Raw genomic sequence first — 13,663 nt, 5'->3', positions numbered from 1 at the left:
CGCCATAAGAAAAAAAATATATCAACAGGCCAACACTGGCAACATTTTAGCGCTTTTTTCAACTGTTAGCCATGCTATCCGGCTCTAAACCATGTCTAAAAAAACAATGACAAAGGCAATAGCTCTCACAGAGATGAAACCTATTTGCTTTGCCAATGCTTGTTGAACTATCGTGTCGTGAAACAAAAGGGAGGTTTTGACGGGTTCAGTATTGTTTCACTCTTATATATGTTACTACTTATAAAACAATGTTTAGCCCATTTACTGCTGAACTAAATATGTTGGTGAGGTTTACTGTGATATGGCATTCTATGATATCCACCTTTACATTAATCTGAGTAGATGGTTTCTGAGTTGTAGTTGCTTTCAGTGATTGAAGTGGACTGCAATGGTGCATCAGTATTTCTATGACTTTGGAAAATAAAACAAATGTTCCCACGCATAGCACAGGTGTTTGCTTTTCTCAAATAATTTAATGGCACATTCCCAGATGTGCACAATCTGCAGTATATTTTTTAGTAGGTATATATGTGTTTTCTGCATGACTCAGAGGCGAGTGGCATTCTACCTTTAATGTGCTTTGGGGAGTCTCGCTGGACCTTCAGTAAAGGTGACTTGGCTGTGCGCAGCGATCTGCGTCATCTTGTTATGTAAATGCACTTGGGGCCACAGCCTGGGGCTAGGAGATTGTGCGGGTTATTTTTGGCCAGTGTGTTTTGTTAAGATAGGCAAAGGAATATTGATTTTCATGCAACTGTGTATAATCAAATGTATCATGATACTATATGCAAAATAACGAAATAAAGGGCCATATGTATGAAGCAAATTGGCATTAGCAAAGGCCAAATTCACAGAATTTCGGCCTTTGTGAATGCGAATTAGCAAAATGAAATGTATGAAGTAAAATCTGTTGCAAAATAAGGAATCGCAAAATTTGCGATTCCTTATTTTGCAATTGCATTTAAGGAATCGCAAATTTTGCGATTCCTTAAATGCAATGTATGAAGCCAAAAAAATTAGCAAAATGCCCTTAAGGAATCGCAAATTACCACCAACTTCTAGTTGGTGGTAAGTTGCGATTTCCTTGAAAAATGCAAATTTCAGCATTTTTCCAAGTGCCATGTGACGCACATACATGCCCTTAGGGCATGTATGTGCGCCACATGTGCACCCATGTATATTTCAGGAGTGCAACAGGGTGTCCTTTGGACACCCCTGCACCCTTGAAATTATTCTCAATTTGCGATTTTCAAATTGCGAATCGCAAAATTGAGAATACCTTCCCATTCATTCCTATGGGCCTCCTGGCCCATAGAAATGAATGGGAAAGTATTCCTTAATTGCGATTTGCAATTTGCTAATCAATCGCAATTAAGGAATACTAAGAATTCGCTAAAAAAAAGCGAATTTGTACATACATACCAATTTGCGATTCTGAAATAGCAATTTCTTAAAAATCGCTATTTCAGAATCGCAAATCGGTACCTTCATACATATGGCCCTTACGGCCATATGTATCAAGGCCAAATGGGTTCGCAAACGCCGAAATTCGCAGAATTTCGGCGTTTGCGAACTCATTTTCGCAAAATGGTATGTATGAAAGAATTTGGGTGCAAAATAAGGAATCGCAAAATTTGAAATTCCTTATTTTGCGAATGCATTTAAGGAATCGAAAATTTTGTGATTCCTTAAATGCAATGTATTAAGCAAAAAAAAAATCCAAAATGCCCTTAAGGAATCGCAAATTACCACCAACTTCTAGTTGGTGGTAAGTTGTGATTTCCTTGAAAAATGCACATTTCAGCATTTTTCAAAGTGCCATGTGACGCACATACATGCCCTTAGGGCATGTATGTGCACCACATGTGCACCCATGCTTATTTCAGGGGTGCAACAGGGTGTCCTTTGGACACCCCTGCACCCTTGAAATTAGCAAATTGCAAATCGCAAATTGAGAAAAAATTCCCATTCCTTCCTATGAGCCTCCTGGCCCATAGAAATGAATGGGAAAGTATTCCTTAATTGTGAATTCACAATTTGCGAATTCGCAATTAAGGAATATCAAGAAATCGCAAAAAAAATGCGTTTTTCTTGATACATACCATTTTGCGATTCTGAAATAGCGATTTCTTAAAAATCGCTATTACAGAATCGCAAATTGGTTCCTTGATACATATGGCCCAAAGTGTTAAAAAAAAAAAAGGCAAAGGAATCACCACTGAGATTGCGGTCATACTGGTTCGCCTTACGCCTGCCATTGCCCACCTGTTTTATCAGACACTGATCAGGTGACAACCTGTCTAGAGTGCAAGGTAACCCTCAATCCAAGCGAGCCTGTTGATTCACTGAGTTTAGAAGTTTAATTGGGTGCATTTTACAATTATTCTGGCCTTCCCTTTTGTCTAACATTGCAGTTACCTTGAAAAATATTTTCTATGCATTCAACTTTAGTCAGAGTTTGTCTGCTAGAAGGGAACCACATGCACGTTACAATAGAAGTGGAAGCGCAAGGGGTGGCTCCTACGTTATGGCAGAGGAGCGTCGCCCCAAGTAAAATAAAATGATAATAAAGCAGTTAACAAAACTGCTTTATTATCATTTTATTTTACTACGGAGCCACCGCCGAGTCTTGAGGGCGGGGCTCCCGGCAGCAGGAGGAGTGGTGAGCTCAGGTACTGCCAGTGCGCATGTGGGTTTGGCCAGCCGGCTCTTGCGCACTTGGATATCTCCAAGCTGTTGCTTGGAGATATCCGCAAGGCTCAGAAGCACAGGCTCCCAGTCCCTGCTGGAGCATGGAACCAGCCCGCTCTGCCCAATCCCTATTCTCCTCTCATTCTGGGTAACACCAGCATGAGAGTAGCTTCTGGATTTGCGCAGGGCACTCTGGAAGCGTGTGTGAGAATCGTACCATCGGATCTGAAGAGGCGGCAAGGCGGTGGACATCGGGCTTTAAGGTAAGTTTATATATTTTTTATATTCCCCTGCTTACCAATTTCCCCAGCTAGAGGCCGCCACTGTAGAAGAGTCACTGAGAGAACAAGCTCAGCTCGAAGTCCTGTTGGAACTTCAAGCCCATAACAAGTCAAGCTTTCAAATGTCTTCCGCCTGCTACTCTCCCTCTACCCAGGGTGTGGTGTTACAGCCAGAGCTACAGACTTTTGAACTCAGGAACCAGGTTAGAGCCTCAGCGTTGGCTCAACATCCTGTGATTTTGGACAAATCAATTAAACTCTCCTGCCTAAAAAGATGAATGTGACCTTGTGTAACCTAACAGGTGCGCATATGAAGTTCTCCAATACCTTATGGTCGAGTTTGAACTATACACAAACAGCAGAAAAATGGTCAAAGGTAAAAAAAAAAACATTAACATTACACCGAAAAGACATCTAAAGCACAAGTTACTACTTGTGTAACTATATATCTGTAAAAGACATTAGCTAGTGATAGATTCCTTACCTTAGAAAATCCCCAGGCGCAAGACTGGATCCGGAAATTTGCGCTGAGATGACGTCACGGAGACTACTTAGGCGCCACCCATGCCCGCTGACGTCAGTTCTGTGCTCGACTTTCCGTGCCATGAACGCAGAGCCATGCAAGAAACTGACTACTGTTGCATTGAAACTAGGGCCCTGAAAGGGATGTCCTTAACCCTAGTAATCAGTTCGCATAACGGGAAGGATGGGTGGGGCGGTAAGGAATCTATCTCTAACTAATGTCTCTTACAGATATATCATTACACAAGTAGTAACTTGTGCATCTGAAAGAGACACGTTAGTGATAGATTCCTTACCTTAGAATAGATACCCCAGCAATACCAACCCCGGTGGTGGGTCTGCGAATAAGATTACACCAGAAAGTCACGGAGAACAGAACTGCCAAAGAAGCCGTCTCTCCGGACTTGACTGTCAGGGCAGTAAAGCTTGGTAAATGTGTGCAGCGAGGCCCACGTAGCTGCCTGACAAATGTCCTGCAAGGGAACGCCGCATCCCAAGGAAGTAGTAGCTTCTGTTGCCCTGGTAGAATGGGCACGCAGCCCCACAGGAGGCTCCTTCTTAGCCAACAAGTAACAGGCCTTGATGCAGAAAACAACCCACCGAGAGATGGTCCGTTTGTGCACGTCCCAACTTTTTTTGGCGCCCAGGTAGCCAACAAAGAGCTGGTCATCCACCCAGAACTGATGTGTGCTTTGTCGATAGAACGAGTGCACATGTTTTGGGTCCAGACAGTGGTGCCTCTCTTGAAGGATGCGGAGGTGGAAAGAAGGTGGGCAAAGTGATGGTCTGCCCGATGTGGAAGGGTGTGACAACCTTTCCCAGGAAAGAAGGACGGGTCCTTAAAACTACCTTGTCCGGATGAACAGAAAGGAAAGAAGGTTTGAAGAAAGAGCCTGGAGCTCACTCACTCTTCTGGCTGAGGTGATAGCTACCAGGAAGCCTGTCTTGAGAGTAAGAAGACGCAAATGACAGTTATAAAGGGGCTCGAAGGGAGCGCACATCAGAAATGTCAGGACAAGGTTTAAGTCCCATTAAGGCATGATGAACGGCACAGGAGGAAACGTGTGAACAATGCCTTTCAGAAAACGGTTAACAGCCAGGGACTTAAATAGAGAAGGCTGATCAGGAAGCCGTAGAAAGGCAGAAAGATAACCTTTGATAGTGCCCAGAGCAGAGCCCTACTGGGCCAAAGAAAGAAGCAATAGAAGGACCTCGGAAAGAGGGGCAGAAAGGGGAAACCACAGCCTTTGCTGTGTACCATCCACAAACTTGTTCCACCTGCAGGCGTATACCGTTTTCGTGGAGGGACGCCTAGCTGCCAGAATGACATGACAGACTTCGGGAGGAAGATCGAAAGCTGTCAACTGTCGCCGCTCAATCTCCACGCATGGAGGTTGGACAGGTTCGGGTGGAGGACCGTCTCCTGCTGCTACGACAGAAGATCCTCCCGAAGAGGCAGTCGGATCGGGGGATCGATCGCCATGTTGAGTAGCTCGGGATACCAGTATCTTCGTGCCCGATCCAGAGCCACAAGAATGACTTGGGCCCAGTCGTGCCAAATCTTCTTCAGCACTCTGGGCAGAAGTGGTATAGGCGGAAAGGCGTACAACAGACTGCAACTCCACTCGCGACAAAAAGCGTCGCCGAGCGAGTGCCGCCTTGGAAATTCCAACGTGCAGAATTGATCAAACTGCGCGTTCTCTTCGGTGGCGAATAGATCTAACCAAGGCTCTCCCAACTGCTGAAAGAGACCTTGTGCCACGTCCAAGTTCAGACGCCATTCGTGATCCATCATGCACCGGCGGCTGCGTTTGTCCGCCCTGGCGTTCAGAGAACCTGCCAGGTGTTAAACCACCAAGGTAATGCCTTGATGTTCCAGCCATGTCCAGAGGCGCAGAGCCACCTGACATAGGGTCCATGACCCCACCCCGCCCTGTTTGTTGAAATACCACACGGCGGTGATGTTGTCAGTGAACACCTGCACTACACTTCCCCAGACAGAGGGAAGGAATGCTTTCAGTGCAAGTCGGATCGCCCGAAGCTCCAAAAGGTCGATATGGAGCCGGGACTCTGCTAGAGACCAGAGGCCTCTGATCTCTGCCTCTCCCAAGTGGCCTCCCCCTCCCACGAGGGACACATCCATCACCACTGTGTGCTCCAGTTGGGGAAGGGAAAGGGATCTTCCATTGACCCAATCTCGATTCGCGAGCCACCACTGCAAGTGTTGTGCAGTGCCCTCCGAGATCTGGACGTGATCGGACAGGTTGCCCTGATGCTGTGCCCACTAGAACTTCAGGTCCCACTGTAGAGCCCGCATATGCCATCTGGAATGTTGCACTAGCAGGATGCAGGAGGCCATCAGGCCCAGGAGCCAGAGGGTCATCCCGACTGAAACCCGGGATAGAGGCTGAAATATCAGGATCATAGCCTGAATATCGCGGACACTTTGCTCGGAAGGATAAACCCGAAACTGCGTCAAGTCCAGAACCGCTCCGATGAAGGGGAGCTTCTGAGAGGGACTCAGGTGTGACTTTGGCACATTGATGTAGAACCCCAGCAAATGCTGGAGGTCGGCTGTAGTCTGAAGGAGGGTAACGACTCCCTGGGGCGAGCCCGCCTTCAACAACCAGTCGTCGACGTAGGGGAAGACTGACACCCCTGACCTGCGCAGGTGAGCTGCGACCACCGCCATCACTTTCGTGAACACCCGAGTGGGCACTGGTAAGACCGAAGGGAAGCACAGCAAACTGAAAATGCTCCTGGCCTACCGTGAACTGCAAGTAATGCTGGTGGGCCGGTAGGACGGGGATGTGAAAATATGTGTCCTGCAAGTCCAACGCTACCATGCAGTCTCCAGGGTCGAGGGCAGCCAAGACCTGCGCCAGAGTCCACATCTTGAACTTCTCCTTCCGGAGGAAGCGATTTACGTCCCCAAGGTCCAAGATGGGGCGCAAGCCCCGTTTGTCCTCTTGGGAACCAGAAAGTAGTGGGAATAACAACCACATACTACTTCCGGCCTAGGAACGCGCTCGATGGTCCCCTTGGCCAAGAGGGCCATAACTTCCTGCTGGAGAAGCACGAAGTGATCCCCCAACATGCGGTGGAATCGAGGTGGCATGGCCTGGGAGATAGACTTGAAGGGGATGGAGTAACCCCTCCTGACGAGTTGCAGCACTCAGTTGTCGGAGTGACAGAACGCCAATGTAGAAAGTGATGACGAATCCTGCCACCCACCGGTGTGGGATGCAACCTGAAGCTCAGACTAGGAAGGTTTTGAGGTTGATATCACAGGGGCGGAGGCGGACTGACCCTCATGCCAGCCCCCTGAGCCACCCGGGCAGCCTCCACGCCCACGGGCACGCTGAGCTTGGTTCTGCGCAGGCTTTTGGCTGAACAAACAGGCAGGGGCGCCTCTGCCATGGCAATGAAACAAATGAAAAGTAGACGTGGCTGGGTGCGTGGTGGAAAGGCCCAAGGACTTGGCCGTAGCCCGAGAGTCCTTAAAATGCTCCAAAGCAGTGTCGGCCTTGTCACCAAACAGGCGAGTGCCATCAAAGGGCATGTCCATGAGCGAGTCCAGGGAGAAACAGATGGACCACATCCAGGTGTGGCAACGAAGTGCCATGGTTGTGGAAATATGCGCCGCGGTGTCCAAGCCACAATGACTGGCGAACCTAGCCGCGTCCTTACCCTCAGCCACAGCCTGAGACAGCACAGTCTGGACCTCCACCGGGCACTGAGGCAACACCTCAGTCACGGAAACCCACACCGTGTGGTAATAGCGGCCCAGGAGGCATGCAGTGTTCACTGACCGCAGACCTAAGCTGGACGAAGAGAACAACCGCTTGCCAAACTGCTCCAATATTTTAAGAGTCCTTATCTGGCGGAGCTGTGGGAAAGGCACTCTGAGATGTAGAAGCTTGAATGACCAGACTTTCAGGTGTAGTATGAGTGGTCAGAAAGGCAGGGTAAATCAGCGCCAGGCGATGACGCCTGGCAACGTTCTTATCCACAGGGGCCCCGTGGCGGGCCGTGACCAAGTGCCCGACAAGACTTCAGTGAGGGCATCATTAAAAGGCAGCAGCAGCTCCGATTAAGTGGATGCCGACTGGAGCACCTCAGTGAGGAGATTAGTCTTCAGGGTCACCGTGGGGAGATCAAGGTTAAGGACCTTAGCAGCCTGATGGAGCACCACCGTATACGAGGCACCTTCCTCCATAGTGGGCGGGGGGAAGCTCAGAATCACACTGACGAGCAAGCGGGTCCTCAGACCCTTCCCAGTCATCCTCCTCCACCGGCACCATAGGCACAGGCCTCGGCGGTGGGGCTGGGACCGAGGTAGGAAGAAACGGCCAGTGCTGGCTGTGTCATATCGCTATTTTTTCTTATTGTGGATGGGCAACACAGACAAAATTGGGGTGGGCGGGAGGGAGAAAGCAACACGGATAATAGAAGGGTGGGAATGGACAAGGTTGCATGGGTGGGAAAGAAGCAACACGGACGAGGGGGCTGGAGGGTGAAAGAGTAATACAGACAACAGAAGGTGGGAGGGAAAAGGACAAAAATAATAACAAATAGTACCTCAATCACAGCTGAAGCAGTGCGGAAGGACTGTAATCAAGATGGAGCAATCGCCACTTGGTCCATGAAAGATGAGGAAGTGAAGCCCGCACATGTTGACCGATTAGAAATAAGAGTGACAATGAAGCCTGCAAATGGCAAGTAATGGGCAGCTCCAAGCCACTTGTTGCATATAATATCTCTCTCAAACGAAAGCTCCTGCACTAGAAAATGCGCCATCTCAGCAAAGCCTAAAAAGGAGCACTAAGGAGAGAGTTCTCAAATTCATAAGGCAGCCCTATGACAGTAACACTTAATTTGATTTTTACACCCTAATAGAAAATTAATTAATTAATTAATCTGTGTTGAGTACAATACATGGTTTATTAGGCCACGTTTATTTTCACTAATAAATTGTATTTTTCTACATTATGCTACATTATGTTGTTTTATAACATATTGCTGTGGTAAAGTATGTTTTCATACTCCATTTACTATAATATTCTGCTGTGCTGGTCTATGCTGTGTTATGTTATGTCATGTCATGTTATGTGATACACCAGTGCCACAATGAGATGATTACATTATATAGCATGGAGAGGGGGAGTAAGTGGCTACACCTAAACCAATGACATTGATGGAACTTCCAGTTGAAATCCATTTATTGATATATAACTACTTCAGACAAAAATGAAGAGGTAATTGTGAGACCCCAGACTTTAATAAAAAAAAAGCTGAGTGTCAAGCTGGGTGTCTGGGCCTATGTGACTCAAGGGCAATTAGGCAACCCCTGTAACAAGTAGTATTGCCTTTAGGACCATAGGAGATAGGTGCGAGCTTGAGGAATTACATGCATCTCCTCTTTGGGTTTTGTATTACAAGCGTAGGAGAGGTTAACAGTAAAGACTTACTCTGGACCGTGGTGTAGGGTAGAACATCTTGTTCAGCTAGAACATGTATCACTCACAGTAAATACAATAACAATCATTGTTATTCGAATACGGAAAGAAAAAAAGACTCACCATTCAGGAAATATGTTCAGTAACTTCAGGATGTCTTATGGCACCTTCTCTATTTTAGCAAGCATCACAGTTACTACATAACTATTCCGGTGTTTATCAGGTGCTACTGGTAGTCAAAGCAGGGATACACCAGCAAAGGGTAGTCTACATGCTTCAGCCAAAGTGAAGTTTCAGATAATAGTAGTCACCACCATGCAGGCAGGCATCTTACTTAGTTCTATGGATGGAACACACTTATTGCTCTCAGTGGTGCTGTGCCAGGGGAGGGTGCGCATCCCATATCATTTCGTCTTTTTCCACATGATCTCGGAAATTAGCACTTGCAGTTCTGAAGATGGAAGATCAGAAAGGGTTAATGGAAGTGATTGAGACCCATGGTCCTTCATGATGAGTTGGTGTTGCTAAGGAGGATGGAAAAAAGCCACGCTGTGGCACCAGGAGGAGGACCACAGGCTCACGTGCTAGGGATCAGGGCATAAGGACAGTGATGAGTCAGAGGCATGTGGCCCCTCACTTTGCTCTAGGGTTTATCATAGAAGCTCCTTGGCATCAATGAATACGGAGGACCCCATATGAGGCAGCGGTTGCTTACAGATGTAAGAGGCACACAGGCCCTCAGACTACCGTTAATGTCGTTCACAGGGATTACAAGTGGGCAGGGCAGTGGTTGCAAGTCTCCAGTCTAATAGGATTATGTTCTCTCAAGATCCTCAGATTGATGTGTTGGGCCTGCAGGACTCGAGATCTGATAAAAGTAAAGGCAGACCCTCTCTACGTCAGTCAGTCTAACATCTTTGCTTTGTGGGGTTGCTGATGTATAGTCGTCTCAGCCCTGCAGTATTTTTCTCTACCCTTGTAGAGGTGACCCCCCCCCCCCTTTGTTTCTGCCTCTGGTTCCAGCTTTCTTCCACAGATGTGAGTATCCATATTTGACCTATTTGAAGTTAAAGGTGAGCACTGACTGGGTCACAGTGGCCAACTTACACACTGTACTGTGGCAGTTGGACTCCTTTCTGCTAAAATTTGAAATTACCAACAAACCTCGGGAGGAAGCCAACTAGTTCAAAGTGCATTTCCTTGTGGTGGGCTACAGAGCAGTGGCAATTAACCAAAAGGGGAACTGTTTTCGAATGGGAGGCAGGACCTTCGGACAGAATCGCATTATATGCGGACGATGTTCTGTTTTTCCTTACGAATGTGAATCGGTCCGGGCCTAGGGTTCTAGAGATATTGAGAATTTTTGGAGAGGTTTCAGGATTGTACCTAAACCCACGGAAATCCACGCTCTGGATGCTGGGTGACCGCATGGAGATTGGGCCGTGGGCATCGACACTACGGATCGCAGCTGGAGGTCTCAAATACCTGGGGGTGTTCTTGAAGGTCTCGCCGGCAATTGCTTGGGAACGTAATATTGTCCCGGTGTGGGATAGGGTACAACAAGAGATGAAGTGTTGGTCCCGTATGCCCCTCAACATCTACGGCAGGTCGGCTATTTAAGATGGTCGCCCTTCCCCGCATGTTATACCAACTACAGAATCATCCATACCTAATTCCATCGCAATGGTTCCGACAGGTCAACTCAGCTCTAGGCCAATTTCTATGGGCCGGGGGAGCGGCACGAGTGGCCCTGCGTACCTGTTTTTTGTCCACGTATTGTGGAGGATTGGCGACGTCAGATATATTGTCCTACTACCAAGATTCCCATCTCGTAGTCCTGAATGAATGGTGGTACAGTGACAGAGGAGACCCAGCATACGCCCTTGAGAGGTACCTGATGGGCCCGAATACATTGCACACTATTCTATACTCGGCAAGGCTGAGAAAGGGGCTGCCTAGAGCAACCCAGGTGGTCTTCCAGATCTGGCGACAGTCACTGCGTCGCATGGGATGGTGGGGGAGACTGACGGAGGAGACCCCACTCTGGCACAATGGGCAGCTGCCGGCACTGGCATTGTTGCAGGGCTTCCGAGGTTGGGACTCAATAGGAATTTCCGCGTTAGGCCATGTCCTGAAGGGCACAACGCTTAAATCATTTCAAGAACTTAGTGAAGAACTTTGTATGCCCCGAACGCAGTTCTTTAGGTATCTACAGTTTCGACATGCACTTACACCCGCACTAGAGGGATTAGACACCTTGCCCGAATTCAGCCCGATAGAGGCGAAGGTGTTCATGGGGGACGTGGGGGACAAGAAAATATCCCGTATATATCAGACACTAGTCACACACTGCTCTTCCAATCTACAGACACTACGGGATCACTGGGTGAGAGATGTGGGGGAGCTGGAGGAAGAGGATTGGCGAGAAGCCCTTGAGTCCCCCAGAGGAGCGGCTATCGCCATGCGCCTGCGCTTAATACAGTTTAAGTACTTACATCGTGCTTACTATACTAGGGAGAGATTGTGGAGGGCAGGCCTGATTGAGTCTCCAGCGTGTCTGAGATGTAGCCATGACATGGGCGATTTCCTGCATACAGTGTGGGCCTGTGATTGTCTGGTAAGATTTTGGACCGGGGTGTGGGACTGTCTATCGGAAGTGCTGGGATGGGACCTCCCTCGTACCCCAAAATTAGGCCTACTTCATGTCCTCGAAGGGGTGGGGGGTAACATTTACAAGAGACACCTACGCCTACTGGGCCTTACAATGGCAAAGAGGGATGTGGCTCAGGCATGGAAGGACCACAGAGCTCCCAAAGTGGTTGTGTGGAAAAAAGGCCTTGATTTTTGCATGGGATTGGAGCGGCCAATATTCGAAGCCAGAGGCTGCGCCACAAAACATTATAAAATATGGAAAAGGTGGGCGGACTACAGGGGTCTATGGCTGGAACCTCCGGCACCGATAAGAGATGTGGAGGGGCAGGTGTGATGGGCACATAGGGGCGATGTTATACACACTGTTTTATGTATGAACACTTTCTACAGTGCTGGAGAGACGCTGTGTAGGGGGTAGGTAGGGGAGGGGGTGGGCCAGGGAGGTGGGGAAGGGGGTCAGGGGCATGTATTCTAATGTTAACTGAATCACTTATTATGCTGTACTGTACTTGCCACAGTTCCTCCGGGGTACGGAGTGCTGTGTCTTTTATGCGATTTGTCAAAAAAAAGAGTTGTTAAAAAAAAGGGGGAACTGTTACTCTCAAGTTGTTGACTGAAGAGGATAACTTCTACCGAATATGACAATGCACAGGATGCACAAGATGAGCAGGCACGCATGTCTCTTTGCCAAGGTGTACAACCCTGTCCATGCCTTAGCCTCAGTCTTTGCTCAGGTGTTGCTTTTCTCAGGGCTCAAGCTGACCTGCTGCAATCAGGGCGACCCAGAGAATGTGAACACAAAGGAATTCCTGCTCCATTCAAATTCATAGATGCAATTTCCTTCACATGCACTTGGTTTTACAGTGGGTTCTACAGGCAGGGTGGAAGGAAAAGAGCAGTGCAAGGGGACAAGCAGGGCAAAGGGAAAGCAACAGCTTTGGCTATCAAGAAATACTTCACAACACCCTACAACCTTACGTATCCACAGAAAGGAGTCCAACCTAAGTTTAACCTGGCTACTCGTGCACACCATACACAGTCAGTGGGAAGCAGGGTAACCCATCATTGTGGAAACTTGGCAGAGATCACTGTTAGCATGAGCTGAAGCCATTTTGTTTGTAGCGTCCATTTTAGTTAGCCATGTGTTTGCCATGTGCTTCCCCGTCTTCGCTGTTGCCTGCTTCTCTATTACGTCTGAGTCATCATCTATAGTTAACTCCTGCAGCATTGAGCCTGAGCACTGCGCATTCGCAGAAATACCTGTAGCTGATAGAATGCACCTGTTACAGATTTAACTGTCAGGCTATTTTAACTGATGTCAGCAGTCCTGTAACTCCTCCCACTCTGTTGACTAAGCGATTCTTGTGTACCCTTATATGTAACTAGCTATTTGTGTGTACACTTGTACTGCCTCTTTTTGAACCTCCATGTTTACACACAGTATAAAAGGCCCATGGTTTCTGTTCTTCATGTGCTGCCTCATACATTGCATGAGGGTTATGTATCAATGTAGTTCCACTCATGAGTCCTAATAAACTATGTCTTTGATATTACAGCTTCTGTGCCAATCTCTATTTTGTCAGTCTTAAGGACCAGTGCGCAAAGAAGGACGAACCCCTGCTCCGGTGGGCCCCTGAAAAGGCTCACCCCCACATCATGACACACTACAAAGATTTACACCAGGACAGCCAACAGGCAGATACCCTACTGGGGTGCAAGTAAAAAGGCCCATACCCCACAACTCTTAATCAGTAGTCACCAACCACTTAATACATCATGGCCTCCTCCTCTGGACAGTTGTCACCCATGTTAATAGGAGTGCTTGGATGTACCCTTAATCACCTAACAGATTCTAGTATTGTTAGAAATTGGGTTACTGGTTGACTGGGTGTGAGCCCTGGTCAAGTAGCAACCACAATCGTAGCCAGGGTAAGGCATAATCAAACCCCAAACTAACCTCTGCTCAACCCCCAGGGAGCTTGACACAAAGTAGTCAGGCTTAACTCAGAGGCAATGTGTAAAGTGTGCAACATTAAAAAAAAAAAACAGTGAAAACTC

General features: G+C 47.8%; 1 protein-coding gene across 2 annotated transcripts in view; it reads right to left on the bottom strand.

Moving 5' to 3' along the window:
• Nucleotides 1-13,663, bottom strand: part of SYTL3 (synaptotagmin like 3) — a 592,394-nt gene that overhangs the window by 310,340 nt on the left and 268,391 nt on the right. The window lies entirely within an intron of this gene.

The sequence above is a fragment of the Lissotriton helveticus genome, chromosome 6 (genome assembly GCF_964261635.1).
Source record: "Lissotriton helveticus chromosome 6, aLisHel1.1, whole genome shotgun sequence".
NCBI lineage: Eukaryota > Metazoa > Chordata > Amphibia > Caudata > Salamandridae > Lissotriton > Lissotriton helveticus.
The sequence above is the reverse complement of the archived record's forward strand: the minus strand, read 5'-3'. Positions and strand labels throughout refer to the sequence as shown.